Here is a 26,709-nt window from a genome sequence, read left to right as displayed (position 1 = left end):
AGAAGAAAACAAGCTGTGAAGCTGACTCACATGTCACCAGTGACTTGTTGTCAAGAAAAAATGTTTTCTTTGTCTTTAACAGATGTACATTAAAGGAGGAGGAGGCGGGGGAGAGAGAGAGAGAGAGAGAGAAGACTGTTAGTCTTATTTATCTGCATTCATGAATATGAATGTCTAGTAATGTAGCACAGCGGGAATATTTGAGCACTGTTCAAAGACCTTGGTGGAAGGGGTTACTGTGTGGCAGTCTGCTACCAGTACCATGACATAAAAAGCAATTCTGCTGTCAAAGCGACTGACGCACTGCCTTAAGTATTGTGGCCTATTTCTGAGCGCGTCTTAGGTAACTGGACAAGAGTGAAGCTCCCATAGGGAAAGGTCTGGTCTTTATGGGATTCATGTATCAATGTGTGTCATGACCATCTCTTTAGCTCTATCCCTTACATCATCCCCTGGTGACATTAACAGTTGAGATTTGTGTATCAGTGCATGTCACGACCTTCTCTTTAGCTCTACTCCTTACATTATCCCATGCGGAAATTAACAGGAGGAGATAAACACAGAGCAAGATTGCTGCTCCACAGATGGGTTCCTTAAGGGGCCTGACCCTCACGTCCCGAATCATCTCTGAGAGCTGCAGCCGTCTGACACGGATATAATGAACACATTTATGCCGCATTTTATCCACAGCTTCCTTCCAGTGGCTGACCACTGGGGATTGAAGGAGTCTGTGAAAGTGTTGGAGTGTTTTTACGCTTCCACCAGTTGCTGTCAGCCTCCCTCAGACGATGGCACTCTCGCTTCTGAGTTGAAGGTTGTAGGTTTAAGACCCGCTTAAGGGATTTTAAGCTTACACAGTCTAGGCTGGCACTCCAGTGAAGTGCTGCTGGTGCGGGATGGGAGGAGGAGGCACAAGCTAGCTTTGTCGGAGGTGCCGTCCTTCAGATGAGACATTTTAAATTCAAGATCTCGTCTCACTATTCCCATGGCACAATTCGAAAAGAGAAGGAAGTTTCTCCCAGCATCCTGGCCAACAGTCCCCCAGATCAAATTGGTTATTCACTTCATCGTTATTGTGCACAAATTGGCTGCCACATTCACCTACAAAATACACAGTCACTACATTTTAGAGTTTATCCTGTGAAGCACTTTGAGAAGTCCTCCTGACATGAAAGGCACTGGATCAAATGCAAGAATACGTTATTTTTGTGAAACCTTTCTTTGTGCAAAATGGTGTCCACCTACTAAAAAACAGTCACGAGTCAACAGTAACAACCTATGTGTTTACAGTTAACACTGAAATCGTGAATGGAGCATCATTCATGTCAAAATTGGTTTTAAACTTTTGCAGCAACTTGCGCGCTGACTCTGCAGTGGAAATCCTATACAAAAGGGAAAAGAAGCAACGAATCTTGAAAAGATTAATGTTCAAAACCCAAGCTGAGTAAGCCTTTTGAATGTGGACACGATCTGCTTTTTCAAGTGTTAATCTAAAGTCTGAAATTCTTAACAGCAGACTTGTTAAAATTCTGAAAAGTAATGGATTTCCTCGTTAAAATTCCAATATTCGTTGGTTTTTACTTGTGGAATATATACAGCCAAGCTTATTGTCAATTTGACATAGCTACTCCTGTTCTGGCAGAGCTACAATGCTCTCTACGAGGAGGGAGTTCAATCTTCATGTACTCCAGTGCAGAATCATTTCTGTCGCCGACACCTTTGGTTTATCCATTCCTGTAAGAATACATTTTGGCTTGTGAACAATGAGTTAGAGTAGGGGAAATTACAGCATGCGAGGAGACCATTTGGAGCCTATAGTAATGCTAACTGCTCCACTGGAGCTGTCCACTCATAATCCTAATTTTGAGTACGCTCGACAACTGGATAAAGTGCTGTATCAAACACAAGGATTGTTATTGCTATAGCCTGCCTCAGTTGTGTACACTTTTGCCTCTTAAGTCAGAAGGTTGTGGGTTCAAGCCCCGTTTGCGCTCATAATCCAGGCTGGACTGACGGAGTTGCCTTCCTGCTAATAAGACATTAAACCCAGGTCTTGTCTGTCTCTTCAGATGGACCTTAAAGATCCTGGAAACCTATTTGAAAGGTGAAAGAGGTTTTTCCCTGTGTCCCTAGATTAAAAAAATATCATTCCCCATATGGCTGTTTGTGGGAGATCGATGTTCGGACAATTGGTTGTCACATTCCCCTAAAAAATATACAGTCACTACACTTTACATTGAGCAAATCCTCCTTTAAATTGTTACTGTTCACCGTTTGATTGGTTGTAAGAGTTCTGTAGCTTATTGGTTAGAGCACTCGCCTCACAAGCGAGAGGACTTGGGTTCCATTCCTGGGCAGGGCAAAACTTTGAGCAAGTTTCCTCACTCCACACACCTCTATTTACCTAGCAGTAAGTAGGAACCTGGTTGTTAAATGATTGGTGGATCGCTTTTCCCGGGATAATAATCGCTCCAAAAAATAAGAATAAAATAATAATAATTTGGTCACCCAATCCAAGACTGTTTGTCGGACGCTGCTGTGCGTAATTGGCTGCTGCATTGCGCCCACAAAATATACAGTCAGTTCACTTTGCAGTGTATTCTGTGAAGCACTTTGAGATGTTGCGAAGACATGATAAGGCACTGTATTCAAATGCAAGGATTATAATTATTAACAGTAATATTATTAATATTATCATGGAGTGCAAGACTTAGCTTTCAATTTCCTGACAATCTGTTTTCCTTCTTAACTTGTGTTTCCATCGTAGTCTTTGAGCAGTCGCAGAACCTGAGGAAACATCTGACGCCCACTGAGATTGTTTTAACATGAGGTTTGCTCTCAGAATTTACCGAGATTACCGTCTGGCTGCTCAGTGGGATGACAGATTTAGCAAGTCAACCCTTAGTGCTCCTGAACTACATACCTTCCGACTGCCTTGGTTGTATTTCCATCTGTTTGTATGTCCTGTCCTCTTACTTTCCCTTTTGCCACCAATCCTCTATTTTCTTTGCTCACCATTGGCAGGCGAGCTTTTAGGACTTTGACCCCTCCCTTCCCCCCCCACCCCTCACTCCAGACCTCTGGAACTCCCTCCCTCACACTCTTAAGGCTGAGGGGAAAATTCCTGAGGTGACGTTCCTGAGGCAGCTGTGAAGAAGGTAAAGATCCTGAGATCCATCCCATGGCTTTCCAGGATCTGTGTAGGCCTCATAAAAAAAACTACATAGAAGTGATGGTATTTGACACATATAAGTGTGAAACAGTCTCGCGCTTAAGACACGAGTTTCCAATGTTCAATTAAAATTAGGTGTATTTTTTTCCACTGATGTAGAGATCCGTGTTGTTCAGGCGGGTGGGCAGGGTGAGGTGGGGGGGTGGTGGGGGAAGAGGGATGGGGGAGGTTGGCGTAAGCAAACGAGTCAGATAGTAACGACTCGACCCAGGTCAGAGAGGTAAAAACTTTAGGCAAGTTTCCTTACTCCACACACACGCTTCTGTTTACTTACAATACAACACAAAATTACGTTTGTATAGCGGTACTTATTTAGCAGTAAGTAGAAACCCAATTGTTAGTTGATTGGCGGATTGCTTTTTCGGGGGTAATAATACCTCCAAAAAATAATAATCATAAAATAATAATAATTTTGTCACTCAAGCCACGGCTGTTTGTGGGACACTGCTCTGCGTACGCAATTCACTGTCGTGTTTCGCCCATAAAATGTACAATTCGATTTACAATAGTGTTCCATGAAACGCTTTGAGACGTCTCAACGACGTGTTAAGGCACTATATCAAATGCAAGTACAATTATATTATTATTATTATCCTTTGGGTGAGCCATTAAATTGAGGTCATGTCTGTGCTTATTCAGGTAGGCATGAAAGATCCTATAACACTTTTCAAGAAGAAAAGGGAGTTTTTCCCAATGTCCTGGCCAACAGTCCACCAGATAAAATTGGTCACTCACTCCATGGCTGTTTGTGGGACATTGCTGTGTGCAGATTGTCCATGAAGTGCTTGGAGACATTATTATTTATTATTATCTTATTCCTTTGAAGCCATTCATGATCTTATCCCTCCTTACTATCCATGTTACAACATTATTCCCTCTGCTGCATTTCCTACTCTTATCTCCTGCCAGTTCCTCATCCGCTCTATCCCATTATGCAACCACTATGCTCCCTCCAACTCGCTTAATAATAATAATAATAATAATAATCCTTGCATTTGATATACTGCCTTATCACGTCTTCACAGAATATACTGTAAAGTGAATTGACTGTGTATTTTGTGGCGAAACACGGCAGCCAATTGCACATAACAGCGGCCCACAAGCAGTCATAGATTGAATGACCAAATTTTTTTAATTATTTTTTTGAAGGAATTATTACGATAAATAATGCTTGCATTTGATATGCCTTTCCCATCGGGAGGTTGCCTCAAAGTGATACAGAGGATTTACTGTAAGGTGAAGTGACTGTGTATTTCTTAGCCTTCCAAAATCGCTTCACTTTTTCATCTTCTCCATTCCTAATTTCAAAAACCCTTTGATTGTGCTTTTGGTCAACACCTTGAAGCATCTCCTCTTTCATTCTCTGATCAGTAGCCTCTGCTGCTTCTGTGAAGTGCTTCAAGACCTTCCCCCCCTGTGAAAACTGAATGTTTCCCTTTGAAAAATCACAATGAATTCTGCCTGTCCAGCCTCCTAGCCAGTATATTCCACATGCTCGTAACTCTCTGTGAAAACGTTCATGAAGGAGTGATCATTCAGGTACATTATTCAAAAGGTATCAACCTGCCTCAGTCGGTACACTCTTGCCTCTGAGGCAAAAGATTGTGGGTTCAAGCCCTCATCTTGGTACTTTGAACTCGCTGACCCTCGAGTGTAGTGCTGGGTGACTGCTGCAATGTTGGAGATCCCATCTCTCTGTTCAGATGGATGTTTAACTCGAAAGGATAATGGAGTTTTTTCCAGTGTCTTGACCCTCATAAAATTGGTCATTCACTTCATTGTAGTCTGTGGGATATTATTGTGAGTAACTTGGCTGCTGTATCATTCTGCAAAAAAAATACACAGTCACTACACTTTACAGTAAATTCTGTAATGTGCTTTCATATCTGATGTGAAAGGCGCTATATCAAGGATATAGCAAGGATTATTTTATTTTATAAATTTTATTTATGGCTGGGTTAACTGCAGCACAAAATCTGGTCTGTAACAGACAGACAGACAGACAGACAGACAGCAGAATAAAAATCTCAATTAAGGACCAACACACTTCCTCTCTGTGGTATCTCCCAGGACAGGTTTCACAATCAGGGAGCGAGACAGATAGCGAGCGAGCACTAGACGATTGGAAGAAAGCTGTCTCTTCTCATTTTCATTTGGGTGTGTGCCACTGTTTGTATACAGGCACACTGGAGATCCCATCGAGGGTTATTTTCTGAGTGTTTTGTACTCTGCTCATGTCAAGTAATGAAAAGTTCAGTTCCATTTGTCGATAGTCTTTTCTGGCCCGAACAAGTCAATTCACTGGTGACATCCACAGGCGTCAATGAAAAAATAAAACTTGAAATTCCATCTGTGAGACCCTTTTCACTCAAAGTTGTGGGAAATTCAACTCCATGTCTTGAATTCTTTCTAAGAAACTGCTGAAAAACTTTCATCAAATTAAGATCAAATTTGAAATTGTAATAAATAAAATAATACGCTATTTATAACAAAATAATACAATAATAATTGCTTTCAAGTGTCAGCTCGGCTCATTCGGTAACACTCTCACTTTTGACTTGGAAGGTTGTGGGTTTCAAGCCCCCACATTAGGTCTTTGAGATAAAAAAAAATGGTCATTCACTTCTTTTGGCTGTTTGTGGGACATTGGTGTGTGAAAATTAGCTGCTGTGTTCTCCACATGCAGAGTATATCCGGTAACGCGCTTTGAGATATTTCGAAAACATGGTGAGGCACTGTATTAAAAGTAACAACAATAGCAACAGCAAATTGCATCTAAAATGAAAGATTTATTCTTATTATAAAGTTGCAGCTTGGATATTAAGGTATTTTGCATGATCAAAGAAGGGGAGGACACAGAAAGAAAGTGTTGCCAGAGTGGAATTAATATGAATAGTATTCAAATCTTTGAAATAGATGAGCTAAGAACTGAGTCCTCCACAATTAAATGCCAGATTAAGCAAGGAAGTGGGTTGTCGGATTTTTGTGGCATGTCAAGATCAAGGTTCAAAATCTTCCAGACAGCGGGTGTCCCACTGGGATAAAGATTTTGAGAGACAGATCTGAAATTATGTAGCAAAAGTGAGTGAGGATCGGAATTAACAAGACATGGGGGAGGGGGAGAGAGAGCAGGAAAAAAACACACTCTCCTTTGAAGTGACATTTTGGCGAGCAAAAGTGGGTGGGAAACGAGAAACATTTCACGATCAGAATTTTTTTTAAAAAGTGAGCAGGGATGAAAAAGAGCTTTAGCATAATAAAAGGGAGATTAAGCTTGCTTTGAATTCAGACTTTGAAAGTATCAGTGGATGAATTTAGCTGATCCCACCCGACATATGTACTTTTAAAAAAAAATCAGAGACTTTTGAACAAATGTCTGAAAGTAACACGGACACATTCAATAATTAATTAAGTTTCGCGTACAAAATGCACAATCACTACACTTTACAGTATTTGCTGTGAAGCATTTTGAGACGTCTCGATGACGTGATAAGGCGCTATATCAAATGCAAGGAATATTATGATAATCAATACATTTGATACCGTGGATACGCCTACAACATCAGAATGGCATAATGCTCTTCATAGAGTTTTTCTGGAAAGTATAGTAACCGTGTATTTGTAAACTAATGCATTTCAGGACAGCAATGTTGCACAAACAGCCATGAAGTGGATGTCCAATTTTTTGGATCTGGAGGATTGTTGACCAGGACACTGATAGAAACCGGGAGTAACTCCTCTCTATTTTCGAATAGTGCCATGGAATCTTTAACATCCACTTGAATGGGCAGATGGAGTCCGAGGTTTTATTGTCTCTTCCGAAGGACACAGTAATAAGGCTACTCAAACAGTGATCTTGCACTATACAATGCATTGCTTGATGTGATAACTGAGAATCCTTCGATTTGACACAACACCTATAATGTCAAAATGTCTCGAAAAGTAATTGTGGTCAGACCCAACTCACAATCTAGGCTAACGTTCTAATACAGTGCCGGAAAAGCGCTGTATTGTCAGAGGTGCCGTCCTTTGGTTGAGATGTTAAAAACTGATGCCTGTCTGCCTGTTCAGGTGGACATTAACAATCCTGTGGCACTACTCAAAAAGACAAGGGAGTTTCTCCCAGTGTCCTGGACATCAATAGCCCCAATGAAAAAAAATGGTCATTCACTTCATAGCTGTTTGCTGTGCGTAAATTGGCTGCCATATTTCCCTACAAAATGCACAGTCACTACGCTTTACAATAAATTGTGCAAAGCGCTTTGGGGCATCCTGACTTAAAAGGCACCACATCAAATTCAAGGTTTAATATTATCATAGGTTACAAAACTAGCTGCCACATTTTCCTAGAAAAATAATTGCTGAACATATGCAGTGCCTTGAGACGTTTGTGACGTGATAAAGGGGCTAGAAAATACAAAATTCTTCCCCCCAACAATGGCTTTGTGACTGCGTTTGAGGGGCTGTTGCCTAACTCCCCAAAGGCAGGTATGTACAGGGAGCTGAACGTTATTGCAAGACTCTAGTACAATTGACCATTCACTTCTCGGTCACCTTGTTGAGAATTCACTGAAGACATCCAGCCGACTCAGGCAATTTATCACACATCTGCCAGACATATGTCTGAATAAGCAAGCTGTCACCGGGGGGACTCTTATCAGTCACATTAGATTCCGGGACCCTGACATTTACAAGGCAGCAGACGGCAAGGCTGTGTTTGAATAAAGTGAGGAAGTCGTGCTTAACCATTTGATCAGTGCTGCTTTATTCAGGCTGAAAGGAGGGCAACTCGGTGACAGCAATCCTTCACGCTTGATGCAAACGTGGGAACATCTCAGAGCACTTTGCGCGTGTGTCAGGTCTGACTCTGCGAGCGTAAAGATGCCGTCCCACTGTTAGCAGACAGAAGGCCCGGGATTGTTTCTCTGAATGCAAGTGTGCCATAGTCTCTCCCCACCCAACGTCTCCGACCTCCTCAAGCCCTACCGACCGTGTTGTTCCCTTTTCTCAGCAGGAATTGGCCTAGGGTGAGGAGGGAGTTGACCATAGGCACGATTAAAGGACTTCAAGACATTTAGAGAGAAGGGATGGGGGAAAAACAGAAGGGTAGAGGAAGGAGTTCCAGAGGTTAGTGGCATAGAATCTGACCAGGTGCGTGTAGAAAAGTCATCAACTTTTATCTTTTTTTGAAACATTCATATGATGTTCTTTAAACTTCACATCCGGCAGCATTTCACCGTTCACAATAAAGACTTGGGGATGACAGGGAGGTGGGGGGAGTTTTGCGAAGAAATATTCTCATTTGTAAATATTGTTACACAGGTTGGATTAGTCAAAGAGGCTGAACACGTTTCCTATGTAAATCAACTTTATCGCACACAGTTCCTGCATAACAAGCAATTCCGTGGGTTTGCGGGAGTTAATTTAAGTTGTCTGGGAAGGAAGCCACAGAGTTGACCTGCCTCTTCCTGGATATCCCACCTTCAATATGGACAACTCTAGAGCCGGAGTTAGTAATCCTTATTGCACTGGGATGATGCAAGACTGAAGTGCCTGGAGCTGCAGCTAGCAGATAAGTGAGCCATTATACCTCACTGGGCTCTGCCTGACTGCTTTGCCTCTGTAAGCATTACTGATCCTAAAGCACAGTTTTGATTGCTCTATCGCTGAGGCTTTTTTTTCCTCACTAAGCAAACTTTCACAGTCTGGTCATAACTAACACACAGCAGCCAACTCGCGTCAATAAGTGTAGCAGGCAGGTCAGGGCACTAAAGCAACCGTGACGGGAGAGTGAAGAACTGTGTTTTTTGTGCAATGCTTCCTAACCGGAAATGACAGCGATAAAATAAATAGAGGTCCTTGCATTTGATATAGTGGCTGTAATGTCTCGGAAGTGCTTCATGGGAATTTTTGTAGTGACTGTATTTGTACGCAAATCGGTATCCCACCAACAGCCATGAAGTGAATGACCAATTTTATCTGGGGGATTGCTGGCCAGAACAGCAGCAGAAACTCTGAATAGGCTCACTGAATCATTGACATCAACCTGAACAGCAGATGGGATCTCGCTTGGTAGCGCTCTCATATCTGAGTCAGAAAAGTTGTGGATTCAAGCCCCCCCACGCTGGGACTTGAGCTCACAGTCTAAGTAAACACTCCAGTGTATTGCTGGAGGGGGGGACATTGCATTACTGTATTGTCGGAGGTACCGTCCTTCATGTAAGATGTTGAACTGAGCTCAGGTGACTAGCTTTTTTTTATCTGGGGGATTGTTAAGCTAAATTCTAGGAGAAACTCACTTGTCTTTTCAAATAGACTTATAATATTCACTCGAAAAGGCAGGCAGACCTCGGTTTAGCGTCTCACCCACAGATGTCACCTCCAACAATACAGCTGTGAAGCATCAGTCTAGACTAGGAGCTCAGAGTTCCAATGTGGGGCTTGAACCCAACAACCATCTGACTCGGAAGCGAATTGGGAGAACGGGAGAATGGATTTGACTCACTTCTGATTCAGAAGGTTATAGGTTCAAGCTCCATGGCAAGGCTTTGAAATCGCACTGTGTGGGCTGCCCTGACACACCCGGAAACCCATCACCATACTTTTGAGTATCCAAAGCAGACTGATAGTTCCACATATACATAGAAATGTTTCTGTGTCTGGAATGGAATGTGCACTCTCTCCCTCAAGAGTATTAGGTGTAGGTTGGTAAGAACCAGGGCTCAGGTGGAGAAAGGCAGACTGGATGGGCTGAATGACTTGTTTCCATGCTGTAACATTCCCTTATTTTCTCTCTTGTCTCTCTTTCTTCATTTTGCAGACAGCCCACGTTTATTCAACATTTTAATGACTGATAACAAGAGGAAGGGGCAGCCCCACATGCGAAGGAATCATAACCAGCTTTGTCCAGTGCGGACGACTCCTTGTCTCTTGGTTGTGCCAGAGGCGCCACGACGCAGCGAGAAAGAACCAAAGTTGTGACGTTACACTATTCCTGCCTCGAAAAAGGACGGAAACTGGGCCTGGCAGCAGCAGCAGCCACCTTCCCTCTTACCTCAAACACATACAGAGCTGATTTGTTCTGTCGTTCCTGCACATATCTATAAACCTCAATGAGTTTCTCAGTTTTCTCACCTCCCCTCAACAACATTCATTCTGGGGTCCCCAAGCCTTGGTTCTTACCAACCTACACCTAACACTCTCGAGGGAGAGAGTGCATATTCCAGACACATGGAAATTTTTGTGTGTAGGTGGCATACGTATGTGGAACTCTCAGCTTTGGATACTTTCATGATGGGTTTCCATGTGTGTCAGGACAGCTCACACTGTGAGTTCAAAGCCCTGCCATGGGGCTTGAACCCACAACCTTCTGAGTCAGAGGTGATATTTCTACCTATTGAGACAGGCTGACACCTGTTGGCAAGAGCCAAGGCTTGAAGGGCCTTAGCATGTGTGTTGGAGGGGGGCTACTATTGCAGTTTACCCAGCTAAAACTGCATAGCTTGCCATTGTGATCACTGACTGGCAAGCTTCCCGCTGTTTGTCCAGCTGGACCACCATACCCATTAGTGCTTTGGCCTGCAGGGTTAACAGGGAATAATCTCTGCTCTCAGTCACTGGTCTGCTCCAACAAAGTCTGACTGATGAGCCAGGCTGGCTGCTCTGTCACCAGCAGTGCCCTGGAGTACTGGGATCCCTCTTGGCTCAGGAACCGAGACCGCCACAGTCGGTTGACTCAATTTTGCAATTCTATCTCGCCAGGCATGTCACCTGAAACATTAACCTAGCGTTCTCTTTCACATACTGGTCGATGCTGCTGCATTTTCAATAGTCTATGTATTTTTTCCAATGATAAGAGTTTCTTTTTTAAATTCGCACTTTTCAAAAGGGTTGTTGACTGCTGCCCATTCACTTAATATAATTAAAGTTCATGTAACTACGCTTCCTCACTGTTGCCTGTCTGTGTATCTAGCTCTGTACGTGTGTGTCTGGGTCTTTGTGTGTGTGGTATACATTTGTGTGTGTAAATATTTATGTAATCTACATTTGCATGTGTATGTGTGTGTAGCATATGTGTGTGTGCATGTATGTACATACACTATATATGTATGTGTGTGAACACGTGTGTGTTTATACGTCTATGTATGTGTATGTTTGTGGATATGTGTGCTCATGTATGCGTATGTACATGCGTGTATGGGTGTGCGTACATGTACGTGTTGGGTGAGTGGGTGGTATATTCTGCTTTTAATTGCTGCAAGCACTGAATAAAATTTGGTTACAATTAAACTGGAATAACAGTGTTGGTGAAAGATTGTCTCCAGATCCCAGTGTCCCAGTAAAACTCCCCATTTAAGCCTTAACCAGCCCTGCACTTGCTGTTTAACGCAATCGGCAGCCACCAAGGGTTATTCTGTCAGAAGACGAAGAGACCAGCTGTATTTTTGTAGGTAACACATACCTGAGACCTCATTATCTTCGCAGTTTACCACTTTCGTTTCTTAATCCAGTTTTAGAAATGCATGTATTGTACAGCACCATTTACCTATGGGCTATTTACTCCAACCAGTCCGTGCTGGTCTTTATACTGCACATGATTTTCCTTCTCCCTCACCTTCCCTCCTTCATCCAGGGAGTGAAGGGGTAAGAGGGTGACTGAAGGCACAGTCGAAGGGGAAGGTCTTGAGACACACCTTGAAGGAGGCAAAGGAGGGAGCAAGTCGAAGGGACTGGGATGGAGTTCCAAAGGGTGGGGACAGAGAGGCTGAAGGCCCGACCACTAATGGTGAGGTGGGCCGGGCGGGGGACGTGGAACAGGCCGGAGCCTGCTGAGCGGAGGATATGGCGTTGGCAGGTCACAGATGTAGGAAGGAGCAAGGCCATGGATGGCTTTGTAAGGTGAAGACAGGGTTTTGAACTCTATCCTCTGGGGAATGGGGAGCCAGGTGCGGGTGGGAGTGATAGCCAGGCGGGGAGAGCAGCTTGGACTAGATTGTCTGGAGTCCTTCACATGAGATATTCAACTGGGCTTTCTTTCTTTCTTTCTTTCTTTCTTTCTTGCTTGCTTGCTTGCTTGCTTGCTTCCGGTGGACAAATTGGCTGCAGGATTCACTTACAAATTGTACGGTCACTACACTTTAATGGAGTTCCATAGGTTAGTGGTTAGAGCACTCGCCTCGCAAGCAAGAGGAGCTGGATTTGATTCCTGGCAGGGCGAAATGTTGGGCAAGTTTCCTTAACCCACACGCCTCTGTTGACCTAGCAGTAACTAGGAACCTGGCTGTTAGCTGATTGGCGGCAGATTGCTTTTCCGGGCATAATAATCCCTTCAAAAAAAATTAAAGAATAATAATTATAATTTGGTCACTCAATCCATGACCTTTTGTGGGACACTGCTGTGAGCAATTTGCTGCAGCATTTCACCCACAAAATATACAGTCAATTCACTTTACAGTATATTCTGTGAAGCGCTTTGAGACGGTTCGAAGATGTGATAAGCCGCTATATAAATGCAAGGATTACTTTACAGTGAAATGCTGTGAAGAGTCGTGATAAGCTGTATATCGAATGCAATGATTATTATATACCAGGAACCCTAAATGTTATTGTTATCTCAAAGTGACGATATGAAAGGTCATGTTGTATATTAGCAGAACTGGTGAATGTTACTGTTGAAAGAATCGGACGGAAATTAATATTAATAAGACCCTTTGGGCCCCATAAATATTTATAAGCTTTTTGCCGCTAATATTGATAAGATGACAAAGAAAGGCAACTCTGAAATGCTCATTAACAGCCACATCACGTGCTGGAGTGGAAAACAAGTTACAGGAGAGGAACTTCACAATAACATTTGGCTTCCTCAGTTTTCAAAGAGGAAAAATAACCCTTTTGGTAATATTAATATTTGGTTTTGCAGTCTTTTCACAAAGCAACATTTAACACTCCTGCTGAGGTCTGCAATTCCACCTCACTTTAGCCTGCCAGACCAACCAAAACTTAAGATCGCAATTTAAGATCACCTTACAGTTTGCAGCCATGTGAACTTAAGATCTACTTCAGATGAAGTGTTCAACCGAGGACCTAATTGCCTGTTCAGGTGGTTATTAAAGATCCTATGGCCCTGTTCAAAAAGAGAAGAGAATTTATTCTGACCACTAATCTCCCACATAAAATCGGTCACTCTTTCACTGCTGGTCGTGGGTTTATTGCTGTGTGCAAATTGTCTGCTATGTTCACCTATAAATGCATGGTCATTGTACTTAGCAGAAAATGTTATGAAGTGCATTAAGAAGCCTCAACGATGTGATAAGGTGCTGTGCGTTATCAAGTATCAGCCGCATCTAGGTACTATACCAAAATGTAAGGATGATTTGACAGAGTACTGGGGAATCTGCCGCTCTGCTTCAAAATACAGGAGCACACGCAATGTTCTGTTAGTTAAAAAATAAATGAGCTATAAAAATGTTCTGGTGTTTATAACATCTCAAAGCACTTCACAGAAATAATAAAAATAATCTTTACATTTGATATAGTGCCATGTCATCGAGATGTGCTGTGAAGTGTAGTGACTGCATTTGTAGGAAAACGTAGCAACCAATTTGTGAACAGTAATGTCTTGCAAACAACTATGAAATGAATGAACAATTTTATCTGTGGATTTATTACCTTTACAGCAGTACACAGATGGAGTCCTGTAGCTCAGAGGTTAGAGCACTCGCTTTGCAAGCGAGAGACCTGAGTTCAATTCCAGGCAGGGCGAAACCTTGGGCAAGTTTCCTTACTCCACACGCCTAATAATCCCTCCAAAAACCAAAAACAATAATAAAATTGGTCATTTTCAATCTACGACTGTTTGTGAGACATTGCTGTGCGCAATTGGCTGCCGCGTTCACCCACAAATATACAGTCAATTCACTTTACAGTGTGTTCTGTGAAGCGTTTTGGGACGTCCTCCCGACGTGAAAAGCGCTATATCAAATGCAAGGATTATTATTATTATTATTACATTTGCAGGCAAGCACATCAGTCATTGTGCACACAGCAAAGTCTCACAAACAAGTATGAAGCAAGAAGTGCTGCAGAAACTTTAGCTGTCAGCCTGGCTCAGTTGGTAGCACTGTCGCCTCTGAGTCAGAAGGTTGTTGGTTCGAACTCCACACTGGGACTTTGAGCTCATAGGCTAACGTTCCAGCCCAGTGCCCGGGAGGAGTGCTGCACTGTCAAAGGTGCCATCTTTCGCATGAGACATTAAACCTAGCTCCCGACTGTCTGTTCAGGTGAGTGTTTATGATCTCGTCACTATTGAAAAAGAGAAGGTAGCTTTACCGTGGCCGAAAAACCTCCAGATAAAATTAGTCATTGACTTGTGGAATATTCCTGTGTGCAAATTGTATGCCATATTCTTCTTCAAACACAGTTTCTGCACTGTATAGGATACTTTATAAAATGCTTCAAGATACAATAAATACTTACCAAAATGCAAGCATAATTATTGTTATTGAACTTGAAGAACAGACTGATGGGACTTGGTTTAACATCTTGTGCTCTCCAGCACTGTACTAAAGTGTCGGCCTGGCTTATGAGCTCAAAGTCCCAACATGGGGCTTGAACCCACAGCCTTCGGAATCTGAGGCGAGAGTGCTTCCAACTGAGGCAGGTGTTCCCTTTTGTTGGAAAGAGTTTTACTGGTTTCTTTACTCTGAATAGCAGCTCGGATTTTGAGAGTGGATTTAATCAACATTATCTACTGTTCCCTTTCTTCATAATTTTTATCTGTGAATTTGAGCGTGCTTTCTTAGGAGAAGGAATGACATCAAAGGAATCTCTGTGGGATACGGCTGACTTAGTGTGTCATGTCATAAAATGATACAGCACTGGAGGGAAATGAAAAAAAATCTTATCTGAGCTGCTTTGAAAGTTCTAGAAAAATTGTTTCAAAGAAGTTAGACAAAACACAAGTAATTTCACAAATCAACTCAATTTCCCTTCAAGAACTGAACAAGTTTCATCAGCTTTCTGAGCACTCGCTTCCCCTGTTCCATGAAGGACTACATAAGGTGAAGACCAGTTTGGGAAATGTAACACCAATCAAAAATAATCCTTACATTGAGTAAAGCCCCTTTCATAACAGGAGGATGTCTCAAATCACGTTAATCGTAGGCAAATGTGGCAGCCAATTTGTGAATAACAACGTCCCACAAGCAGTCATGAAGTGAACCAATTTCATTGGGGCATTGTTGACTACAGACACCGGGATAAACTCCCTTCTTTTTTCGAAGAGTGCAGTGTAATCTTTAATGCCCATCTGAATAAACAGATCATTTTTTAATGTTTCATCCAAAAGACGGTACCTTCGACAATTCAGCGCTCCCACCAGCACTGAACTGGAGAATCAGTCAGTCAGCCAGCTTCAGGATGTTTATATGAGTAAATTGACTGCCATGCAATAAAAAAGTCACTACAATTGCCAGCAATTAATTACCTTTTCCACATTATAAGTGCTGTAACAAGTGCGAAGTTAGGCTACAATGTTACGAGGTGAGGCCATAACACTGAGGTTCGTGCCTGAACTTGGAATGAAAACCTGTTACTGCTCAGGGCCATTTATGCATGAGCAGATGTAAGCGTAAAAGATTTTCTTTCTAGCAATTTTATAAGCAGCATAAACGTCTGCATATGAGGCCTCAAACTCCCACTACTTTGCTCCTGTACTTAAATTTGGTGAATTGTTATGACGGTGAATGAGGGTCACAACAGAATAACAAATGACAATTGCTGCCTTTAACATAGTGCTCATAATGTCAAAATGTCCCACGGAAAATTTAAATAGATGGTTGTGTTTATATTTGTAGGCGATACGTAAATAGGTGCATAGAAATTTATTGTGGTCTGATACATGTGGAAATCCATCTCCATGTCTAAGAGTATCCAAACCAGTCAGAAATGTCTGTATCCCACTTACACACGGAGATTTCCTTAAATGGAATGTGCACTCTCTTCCTGGAGCGACTTGGAATTTTCCAAGTTAGAAGTGTTGGAACAGGAGGAGACCGTTCGGCTAATATAACCTGCTGGGTCCTGGTCTGCAGCGACAACAACAACAACAAATTGCATTTATAAAGTGCCTTTTACGTTGGGAGGTTGAACACACAACTTTCTGACTCAGAGAGGTACTAATTTGAGCCATGGTTGACACATTCAAGAGCTGTCTTCAAAATATACAAAGCTGTCAGCCAGAAGCTTCCTGACGTCAGGTCACCCAAAGAACCAGCTTGAGGTAGAGGGTTCCTGACAAGTGAATTGATTCCAGCCCAGGGCCAGCAAGAGAAATTCCCAGCACGTCTAGTTCCAGAAGTAAGTCGTAACTAAGTACTTGCTGCAGCCTAGGCCTAGAGCTGCTATGAGTCACATCGTTGTCGTCGTTATAGCTTGCTATCTGGCTCCCTTCTGCTTTCCGCTGTTGCTCACTCATTGTTCCCTTAGGCCACATCTGGCTTGACAAATCTCAAAAGCACACATGGTGGGATATGCTAACTCATTCCACCCCTGAGAAGAGTCTGTGTCAGCAAGGCTGGTGCCATTACAATGCTGCCTCCAGACTCGATTGCTTGCATGCTCCCAGGTCAACCGTCCCAGGGCTTTTATAGATGGAGGCAGCAGATTGGTGCTAATTACCTTTGACAGAACAGAAGGGCTTCTTCAGCAGTTTCAGGAAACCACGACTCTGATGCACCATGGCACAGCATGAATGCATACATTCAGGGTATTAAAGCTATCCTTTAATGCACTCCTCACTGGTCTCCTTAGTCCAACCATCCATAAGATTTGGCTGATCCAAATGTCCACCACCCTGCACTTGACTCCGTCCTCCCATCACCCAGTGCTCGCCAGGATCCATTGACTCTTGTTCTCACCCTCACCTATAAATCCCTTCCTGCCGTAGCACCTTCCTCACTCTATGATCTCCTCCTCCTATGCCCACCCCCATTGCTCAGGCTAATTCTGTCCATTGCAAGTCCCTCTCCCCTTCAGTACCAAGTCTTCAGCTCTGCCCTTTGGTTGCCAAATCTTCAGCTATGCCCTTTAGCTCCCAACATCTGACACTTGTTTGAAATTTGAGGCAGGCGAGTTTTTGTTTTGAAATTATAGGTCCTTTGTTTTTTTCTGCTCAGTATTTATCTGTGCAATTGATCTGTGAAAGAGGGTAATAATTTACTGAGCTTCTTGCTCTAAAGTATTATTTTTAGCCTGGGAGAGCATAGAATTCCATCGCTGGTATTGTGTGCATATTAATAATAATTATACTCCTTGCATTTAGTATAATGCCTTATCACGTCTTTGAGACGTCTCAAAACACTTCATAGAATATACTGTAAACTGAATTGACTATATATTCTGTAGGTGAAATGCAGCAGCCGATTGCGCACAGCAGTTTCCTGCAAACAGTGATGAATTGACTGACCAAATTATTATTACTAATTTTTTTTAGGGATTATTAACCCCAGAAAACGATCTGCCAATTGACTAATGACTGTGTTCCTACTTCCTGTAAGGTTAAACAGAAGCATATAAAGAAACTTGCCTATGATTTTGCTTTGCCCGGGAATCGAACCCGAGTCCTCTAGTTTGAGAGGCGAGTGCTCTAACCATTATGGGATATTGGCTGTCACATTCACCTACAAAAAAGGTAGTCACTACACTTTACAAAAATCCTGTGAAGCATTTTGAGACATTTTCCCGCCGTGAAAAGACCTATATTAAATGCAAGGAATATTTTTGATTATTTAACAACAATTGACATTTATACAGTGCGTTTCACATTAGAGCATCTTAACAGTTGACTCAGAGCTTGAGCTGTGTGTGTTGGAGAGGGAAGGGTGTGTGCGCACAGAGATGAGGAAGGAAGCCAAAATGGAGGTTGAAAAGGAAAGATGAGTCTTAAACCTCACAGAATTTAATGCCGTTTCACAGACAGAAAAGGGATTGAGGAGAGACACGACACAGGATTCCAAAATACCCAGGAGAATGAATAATGCAGATGTGAGAAGATTATTCAACATGAGCTGTGAGTGTGGAGAGAGGAGAAGCAAGTAGACATAAAGGAACCAGCTTCAGGCAAGACTTCAGATTAGAAATAATTTGTTTCCCACAGAGTAATAGGTGTGTGCAATAGACTCCCCACTAATGTGATGAGCAGCATCCATGAACAAAAAGGAGCTGAGTCTTAGCCTGTCAGAGCATTTTGTCTTTAATTTTAAGATAGTGTGGATGTGGGAATATTTTCTTAAATAAATCCCAGTCTCAGTTTGGAAGCTGTTTTTTTCTGCTTCCTTAAAAACGAGACCATTTTTATAAATTAGGACTGTAAATTCCTTTCTCCTTGCCCCTTCGCTTAAATCCACTTTATCCAGTTTCCCTCACAAAATACACAGTCTATCCACTTTACAAGATATTCTCTGAAGCACTTTGAGATGACTTAGTGATGTGATAAGGCGCTATATCAAATGCAAGGATTATTAATTAAGACCTAGCTATTTGACTGTACTTACAGCCACCTTCTCCCTATTCTTTGGGGAGTCCTGTAGCTCAGTGGTTAGACCACTCGCCTCGCAAGCGAGAGACCTGGATTAGATTCCCGGCAGGGCGAAACCTTGGGCAAGTTTTCTTACTCCACATGCCTGATAATAATTCCTCAAGAAAAAAAAATAAATAAATTGTTCACTTCAATCCATGACGGTTTGTGGGACACTGCCATGTGCAATTGGCTGCCGCGTTTGGCCCACAAATATACAGTTAATTCACTTTACAGTATATTCTGCGAAGCACTTTGAGTGGTCTAGAAGACGTGAAAAGCACTGTTTCAAATGCAAAGATTAAATGAAAGCCCTGACGGGATCTTAAACTCACAACCTTCTGACTCAGAGGCGAGAGTGTTATTTAATGACTGAGCCAGGCTGACACACAGTATTACTTTTCTCAGAATGGTGCCTGTGATACAGATCTTGTGTTGAGTGGATACAACAACAACAACAACATTACATTTGTATAGCGCCTTTCACATTGGGAGGATGTCCCAATGCGTTGGACAATCAGTGTTTCGGACCCGAGCTAGTGGTCAGGATCAGGGAAGGTGGAGGCGGGGGGGAGGAGGGTGATCAAAGGCACGATTGAAGAGGAGGGTCTTGAGATGGGTTTTGAAGAAGGCAAGGGAGGGGGGCGCTGCAAAGCGACTGCAAGATGGAGTTCCAGAGGGTGGGGGCAGAGTGGCAGAAAGCCCGTCTGCTGATGGTGGGCTGGGCAAGGCAGTAGATGTGAAGCAGGCTGAGCTAAGGGAGCGAGCAGGTCGGTAGGGGATTAGGAGGTTGCAGAGGTAGGTGGGAGCGAGGCCATGGAGGACTTTGAAGGTGAGGGCCAGTATCTTGAACTGTATACTTTGTGTGAGGAAGCCAGTGGAGTTGGGCGAGGATGGGGGTCCTTCAAAACTCTGCCGCCCGCATTCTCACCCATACCAAACTCCGCTCCCCGATCACCCCAGTCCTTGCCAGATTGCACTGGCTGCCTATCCCAGAGAGGATCGACTTCAAGATTCTCACCCTTGTATTCAAATCCCTCCACTCCTCTGTACCCCTGACCTCTCTGACCTCCTCTGTCCTCAAAACAGTATCCGTTGCCTTTGTTCCTCCGGGTCTGGCCTCCTCCTCGTTCCCCCAAGTCCTCCGCTCCACCCTCGGCAGCCGTGCCTTCAGCCACTATGCCCTGAGGCTCTGAAATTCTCTTCCTCACTCCCTTCGCCTCAGCCCCTCTCTTCCTATTTTCAGGTCTCTGCTGAAGACCTTTCTCTTCGACCGCGCCTTTGGTCACTTTCCTCCCCCTCCCCCTGGCTCAGCCCCGGGATCCGTTACTGAGAAGTGCTCTGAGACGCCATCCTGCGTGGAGGGCGCTATATAAATCCAAGTTGTTGTTGTTGTTGTATAGGGTCACGGAGCCTGGTGCGGTAGGGAACAAGGACTGCAGAGTTCTGGATGATCTGCAGCCTCTGGAGGGAGGAGTTGGGGAGGCTGACAAGCAGGGAGTTTGCATCGTGAAGTCTGGATGTTTGAATGCATGTATGAGTTTCTCGGCAGCATGTAGTGGGAGACAGTAGCAGAGCCGGGCGATGTTGCAGAGTGGGGGAAGGCAGAGCAGGACATGACACGGAAGAACAGAATCTACATGATAGAAAGACCTGTCCTTATTTTAAAATGTTTCAGCGTGCCCAACTATTTATGTAATTTCCACTTGTTAGCGTTCCTCTCCATTCCTGGTCTGGGCATGTTCACACTGGAAAAGAGAAGATTGAGAGTTGACATGATTGCTGTCTTTAAGATTCTAAAGGGGCTATACAATATAGATCATGACAGACTGTTTCAACATGTCCAGAATAGTAAAACCAGAGGACATGGCCTGCGATTGAAGGGGGGGAAATTCAGAACGAATATCTGCAAACACCATTTCAGTGAGTGAATAGTGAACCTATGGAACAAGCTTCCTCGGGAGTCAGTTGAAGCAGGAAGTGTTGATTCTTTCAAATACAGATTAGATATTTTTCTTTTAGGAAATAACATTATGGGATACAGGAGGCCCTGCAAATAGCCACGAGGTGAACAACCAACTAATCTGAAAAAGCCAAGACACTTAAAGAAACTCCTTTCTCTTCTCCTAATAGAATGGGCAGATAGAATCTCAGGTATAATGTCTGATCCAAAGGAGGCACCTCTGACACTGCAGCTTCCTACTCCCCCTACCCCATACTGCACTGGAGTGCTAGCCTACACACTACAATCTCAAATCGTATCTGCTAGTTCACCTACAAAACACACAGTTACCATATTTCACAGTAAATCCTGTGAAGTGTTTTGACACTTCATATTTGACATCCCCAATATGAAAGGTGCCGTATCAATTGCAAGGATTGTTATGGGCACAGCCTTCTGATTGATAGTGCTGACATAGCTGACCCAGGATTTGACCGAGACACGCCTCGATAATCACCTTCAAGTGCCTGAGAGAAATTAATGATGCAGAAATGCATGACAGCAGTGACCTTCACAGTTACAGCTAACATGTTGTCAATGATAGGAAATGTTTCAGCTTCCCTGGAGCTTGACTTTTGTGTCCGTTCCATTTTGCGCACCATTTCTCCCTCTCTCCTGCCAATGGAAACTAACCGTTGCTTGTTAACAAAGGTTAATCGGTTCACTTCCACTTGTTAAAGTGATACATTAGCAGATAATACCACATTTACACACCTACAGTGATGCCATTGTAACAATTTAGCACCTACATACATGGGGTAAAATCCCACCTGGGTCTGGATTTACTCTACTAATTTACCATTTCAGAACATCCAGAATTTGGGAAATTCTTAAATACAGCCATAAATGTTGTAGCTGTTTTTTTCTGTAAATTTCTTTTAAAAAAAACTTTTAAAAACTACCTATCACCAGGCTTAAGAGTATCTCAACCAGATTGAGAGTTCCAAATATCTTTGCCATCTGTATTTCCCTGTATCAGGAATGGAAGGGAGGGACACACCCCTTTTACCTAATTCCAGAGAGTGTTAGGAGCAGGTTGGCAAGGCTCAGGGAGTCCAGAATATGTGTTGGGGTTCTGCTGGAGGTTTACCAGGTAAAACCATGTACAGATAGTTTGTCATTGAGAATACTGTCTACTAAGCTTGCTGCATGTTTTCTATGTTTTTGTTCACCAAAAACAGCCATGAAGTGAATGACTAATTTTATCCAGCCAGAACACCACGAGAAACTTTCTTCTCTTTTCAGACAGTGCCATGGGGGTGTTTGTCATCTACCTGAAGGGTAGACAGATGGGGTCTTGGTTTAACATCAACTGAAAGAATGGTTATTTTTGAAGTTGTTAATGTATTGAATTAAGAATTATCTCCCCCCCCACCCCACCCTCCCCACTCCTCTCCTCCCCCAACACACTTTACATCTTGGGCAGCAAGATAACTTTGGAAGGAGACTCGTCTGGTCTCTCCAGAAAAGACAAGAGTGAATTTCGAAGACAACAGAATGTTTTCTCCTCTGAAAACGATCACGGCCTGCTCCCTGCAATGTGAATGCAGCTGCTTCTTGTTAGCACTTTCAGTTTTTCGTGAAAGCGAGGACAGCGAGTGGATGTGACAAGAGGGCTTCACTGTAATACCATGCGGTTTCCTCCTGAGAAACATTCCAGATGACTGAGACTCAAAACAAATGACTGTTATAAGAGAAGACAAACAACTTGGTCACTGACTGGGTCTGCAATTTGCTGGAGTGTTTATCGCACGACACGCTTGCATATTAGCTGTGAGCTATTGGCTCCAATGGTTTGACAATGATATTTGATTGTGCTTGGAAAGAAAATGGTTGGGAATTAAACCCAGGAGGAAAAAATAATAATAATATTAATAATACTCAGCAAGCTCAGTTGGTTGTACTGCACCTCATTGGTCAGAAGGGTCAAGTCCCAAGTCAGGACTTGCGTTCAGGCTGACACTGCAGTTCAATGTTTCAGATGAGATATCAAGACTGATGTCACCTTTTCCTGTTCAGGTGGACATTAAGGATCCACAAACACTGTTGGAAAATAGAAGGGATTGCTCCTGGTGTCTTGACCAATGGTCCCCCAGATAGAATAAGTCACTCACTTCATACAGGCTCAGAAACACTATCCTGGTCAAGGATATAAATGCAAGTTGTTGTTGTTGTTCATGGCTGGTTGTGGGATATTGCTACATGCAAATTGGCTTCTGTGCTCGTGTACAAATACACAATCACTAAACTTTGCCACCACAAGCACTTTGAGACATTTCGCTGCTATGGTCGCCAAGTTGAATCCAAGGCTTATTATTGTGTTGGGTATAGCGTCTTGTTGAAACATCTCAAAGCGCTTCAGTATTATATTTTTGGAACAGTGTCATAGGTTCTTCGACATCCATTTGAATAGGCCAATGGAACTTCAGTTTAACATCTTATGTAAAGGACAGCACCTCTGGCAATGCATCTCTCCCTCACCCCTGCACAACACTGGTGTACCAGGCTAGACTATGAGCTCAAGTCCCAACATTGGGTTTGAACCCAACCTTTTGATTTAGAGAGCAGATTCCGGCCAACTGAGCCAGGCTTTGTCTGATGCACAGCCTTATTCCAAAAGCAGTGCTTTATGTGTATAATCTCCTATTAAGCATACAGTTCAACAGTCCTTCACAGGTTAAATGCTAAACTGTTAATTATTCACTTAGTTTGAGAGTCGCCAGAAATTAATTTTGATGAGCTTATTATTCAAGTGACACAATCCATTTAACCTCTTACTCAACTGTAGAAACCACTGGAGATAATATACAAGATTCACATTGATTTCATCGGCATTTGGAGTGATTCTGGAGAATATCAAACAACTTGCTGGAATGTAGAGAATACAAGATTGCACTTTGAATCACAATGATAGATTTTAGAAGAAAATGATTGAGAATGGAAATATCTTAAATAATATAAAAGAGTAAATGAATAAATATGAAATATAGTATAATTTCACCCACAAAATATACAGTCAATCCACTTTACAATATATTCTGTGCACCTCTTTGAGACGTTTTAATGAGTTGATAAGATGCTATATCACATGCAAGGAATATTATTATTATAATTATGTATCAATATAAACAATATTGAAGGCACAATTTTACAGGATTTTTTAATTAACAATTCTAAGTGGATCCACTACCCGCAATTTAAGACAACAACTACAAGGAAATGGAAAAATTGCAGGGGTACTGGTGGAAAAATAACAATAATCCTTGCATTTGATGTATTTCACATCAGGAGGATGTTTCAAAGCATTTCAAAGGATATACTGTAAAGTGTAGTGACTGTTATTTTGTAGGCAAAACGGAAGTAAACGGATTGCTCTATCAAAGAACCATGATGGGCCAATTGTTTTCCTCTGTGCTATAAAGTTTTATGTTATATGTATAAGGCTGTCTGGGATGGAGTTCATACTCTCTGCTTGCTGGAGGATTTGGTGCGGGTTGGAAGCAAGTTGCTCTTTAGTAAATTTGAAAGAATCCACTGTGAAGCTAGCAGTACAGTGCTAAAACTGCACTTGTGTGTATGTGTGTGTTCTGGGACGCTACCCCATGTGAAGGGCATTATATAAATGCAAGTTGTTGTTGGGGGTGGTGGGGGGTTTGATCCGTGTATTAAAGAGTTGTGAAGGTCTATGGAACTTCTATTTCAACTGGCTGATGTGACAGAAACAATTTACTCAACTAAAGCTACTACCCCTGGTATTTTGTACCTGGCGTTCAAAGCAGTCAATTGATAAAGAGTTTTTGTCAACACATGAGCAGTGGCCTCTGCAAGAGCCTTTCATGAACCAAATGAATGTAGAAGGGTGACACCTATAGAACAGAAAAAAATTCTTGATGTTAGTTGGCATTTTGTGCTTCAGAAGAAGAATGGAAAAAAGCCGGAATTGAACAGCACAGAATGGAACCAGCGTTTGATTTATGTTAAACACAAGAATAAATATTTAATTAATGTGATTACTGAGAACAACCACCCTGCTCTTGTCATTTGTTCCTTTTTTTGTTTTAAGCAAAATGCATCTCAAGGCTGCCACCGCACAAAGCTTTTGCTGATCTACGAAAACTGCAGATTCCAGCAATTCTCCTGCAAACGAACATTAGCAGAACAATTCTCTGTATTAATTGCAACAGACCATTGAAGAGCCTCATGAATGGGCCCCTGTGTTGTGTTTTGGCATTGAGCGGTTGCTCAACAATGCGCTTTGCACTAGGGATATAGCTAAATCCAATAAATCAATCTGAAAACTTTTTATCTTACCACGAGTGTTATGTAAGAAGGAAGGGATTTGCTTGCACTTTTATAGCACCTTATCACGTGGCTTCATCTCAAAGTGCTTTCGAATAATGACTTTCAAGTGTAGTGACTATAGGCTTGTAAGGCAAACACATCTTTTTGTAAATGGCAAGTTCCCACAAACAACCAGGAGATAATGGACCAGCCAGCCTGGCTCACCTGCAAGATTTGGAAAGTACTGGGTGTAGGGATTCTTCCAGCTCATCTTGTATTAATGCTGCCAGCCCAAACCCCAGTGCTCTCAATGGTTTTAGCTGGTTGAATGACAGTGCGCATTTCAATCCAGATATAGGGCAATTTCCATGTGTAGGCGGCACACATATGTGGAACTCCAGCTGCTTGTTCAGCTGGGACCTAACCATCCTTTAGTGCTTTGGCTTGCAGTGTTCACGATACATTTCATGTCTCGGGGACAACTTAAAGTGCTTCACACAACTGGCTGAATACCTACAGATGTCCAGTTTTTGTTTCAAATATCTGACAGAGTGTCGTGGACCAGTAATGTTGACTCGCATTCCTTTCTCCATAGATGCTGCCTGACCTTCTGAGTGTTCCCAGCCACTTTTGTTTTGGTTTCAGATTTTCAATATCTGCAGTATTTTGCATTTTGGCTGAATACCTAAGCTGGGGGTGGGGGATTGTGGGGAGGGGCAACTAGGAGTGTGAGTGTGACTAGGGCAAAGCAGAGCGACTCCAAGATGGAATTCAAGAGAGCAGGGGCAGAATGCTTAAAAACTCACCCAGCGATTATGGAGTTGATCAAATGGGGGACATGAAGCAGACCAGTTTTCTTGAGCGGAATAAGAGCCAAGTTGGAAAAATCCCTGCCCCAGTGACTTGTCCGCCCCTCAAAGTCCTGCCAATGAGCCAGGCCGGCTGGGCTCCCATCAGCAGTGCCCTGGAATACTTCAAATCTGCCTGGCTCAGAAACTAGACTGCCGAGACCACCATAGAGGGTTGACTTGATTCCAACATTCCTTTGCCAAGCACATCACCCTAGAACTGGCCCAGCTCCAAGGAGACCATACTTACCCTGTGCCACCTTCTAGGATAGTTCAGATCTCAGGGAAAGGGCAAACTGGAAACACCTTAAAAACCTTTCCCTTTGACTGTGCCTTTGGCTGACACCCTCAAACATCCCCTCCTTTCCTTTTGCTCCAGTGAGCACTAGGGCTTCAAGACAAACATCCCTTGTGGGAGATCATAGAACCATAGAAATTTACAGCACAGAAAAAGACTATTTGGCTCATCGTGTCTGTGCTGGTTCTTTTCTGAGCAATCCTTCCAATTACATTTACCTGTACCCATCTAGTTTACTCCTCTGAGTTCTTAATCGTTAGACCCTATCTATGTATGTGTTGTTGTTGTGGCTGGATAGAGAGATTTCTAAGTGAAATTATATTCACCTTTTTTCACACAAAGCGTAGTGGAAATCAGGAACTCTCTCTTCCAAATGGCTGTTTGTTTAATATACTTTTGTTAGGGTATCAAGGGAATGGAACAAAGGCAGGCAAGTGGAGTTTTGGTACAGATCAGCCATAATCTAATGGAATG

At 42.8% G+C, this 26,709-nt stretch overlaps 1 protein-coding gene across 3 annotated transcripts in view; it reads left to right on the top strand.

Moving 5' to 3' along the window:
• The window catches only part of tsnare1 (T-SNARE Domain Containing 1), a 190,029-nt gene extending 179,634 nt beyond the window's left edge, over positions 1-10,395 (top strand). For 2 of the 3 annotated variants that reach the window (XM_042332044.1, XM_007896759.1), the window contains exon 12: positions 10,053-10,395. The gene's annotated coding sequence lies outside the window, so the exon portion shown is untranslated. Of the gene's footprint in view, positions 1-8,246; positions 8,360-10,052 lie in introns of all 3 variants that reach the window. The other variant, XR_006084846.1, reaches the window with a different exon arrangement.
• Positions 10,396-26,709: the final 16,314 nt, after the last annotated feature.

This window comes from Callorhinchus milii, unplaced genomic scaffold (genome assembly GCF_018977255.1).
Source record: "Callorhinchus milii isolate IMCB2004 unplaced genomic scaffold, IMCB_Cmil_1.0 Scaffold2, whole genome shotgun sequence".
Taxonomy (NCBI): domain Eukaryota; kingdom Metazoa; phylum Chordata; class Chondrichthyes; order Chimaeriformes; family Callorhinchidae; genus Callorhinchus; species Callorhinchus milii.
The sequence above is the reverse complement of the archived record's forward strand: the minus strand, read 5'-3'. Positions and strand labels throughout refer to the sequence as shown.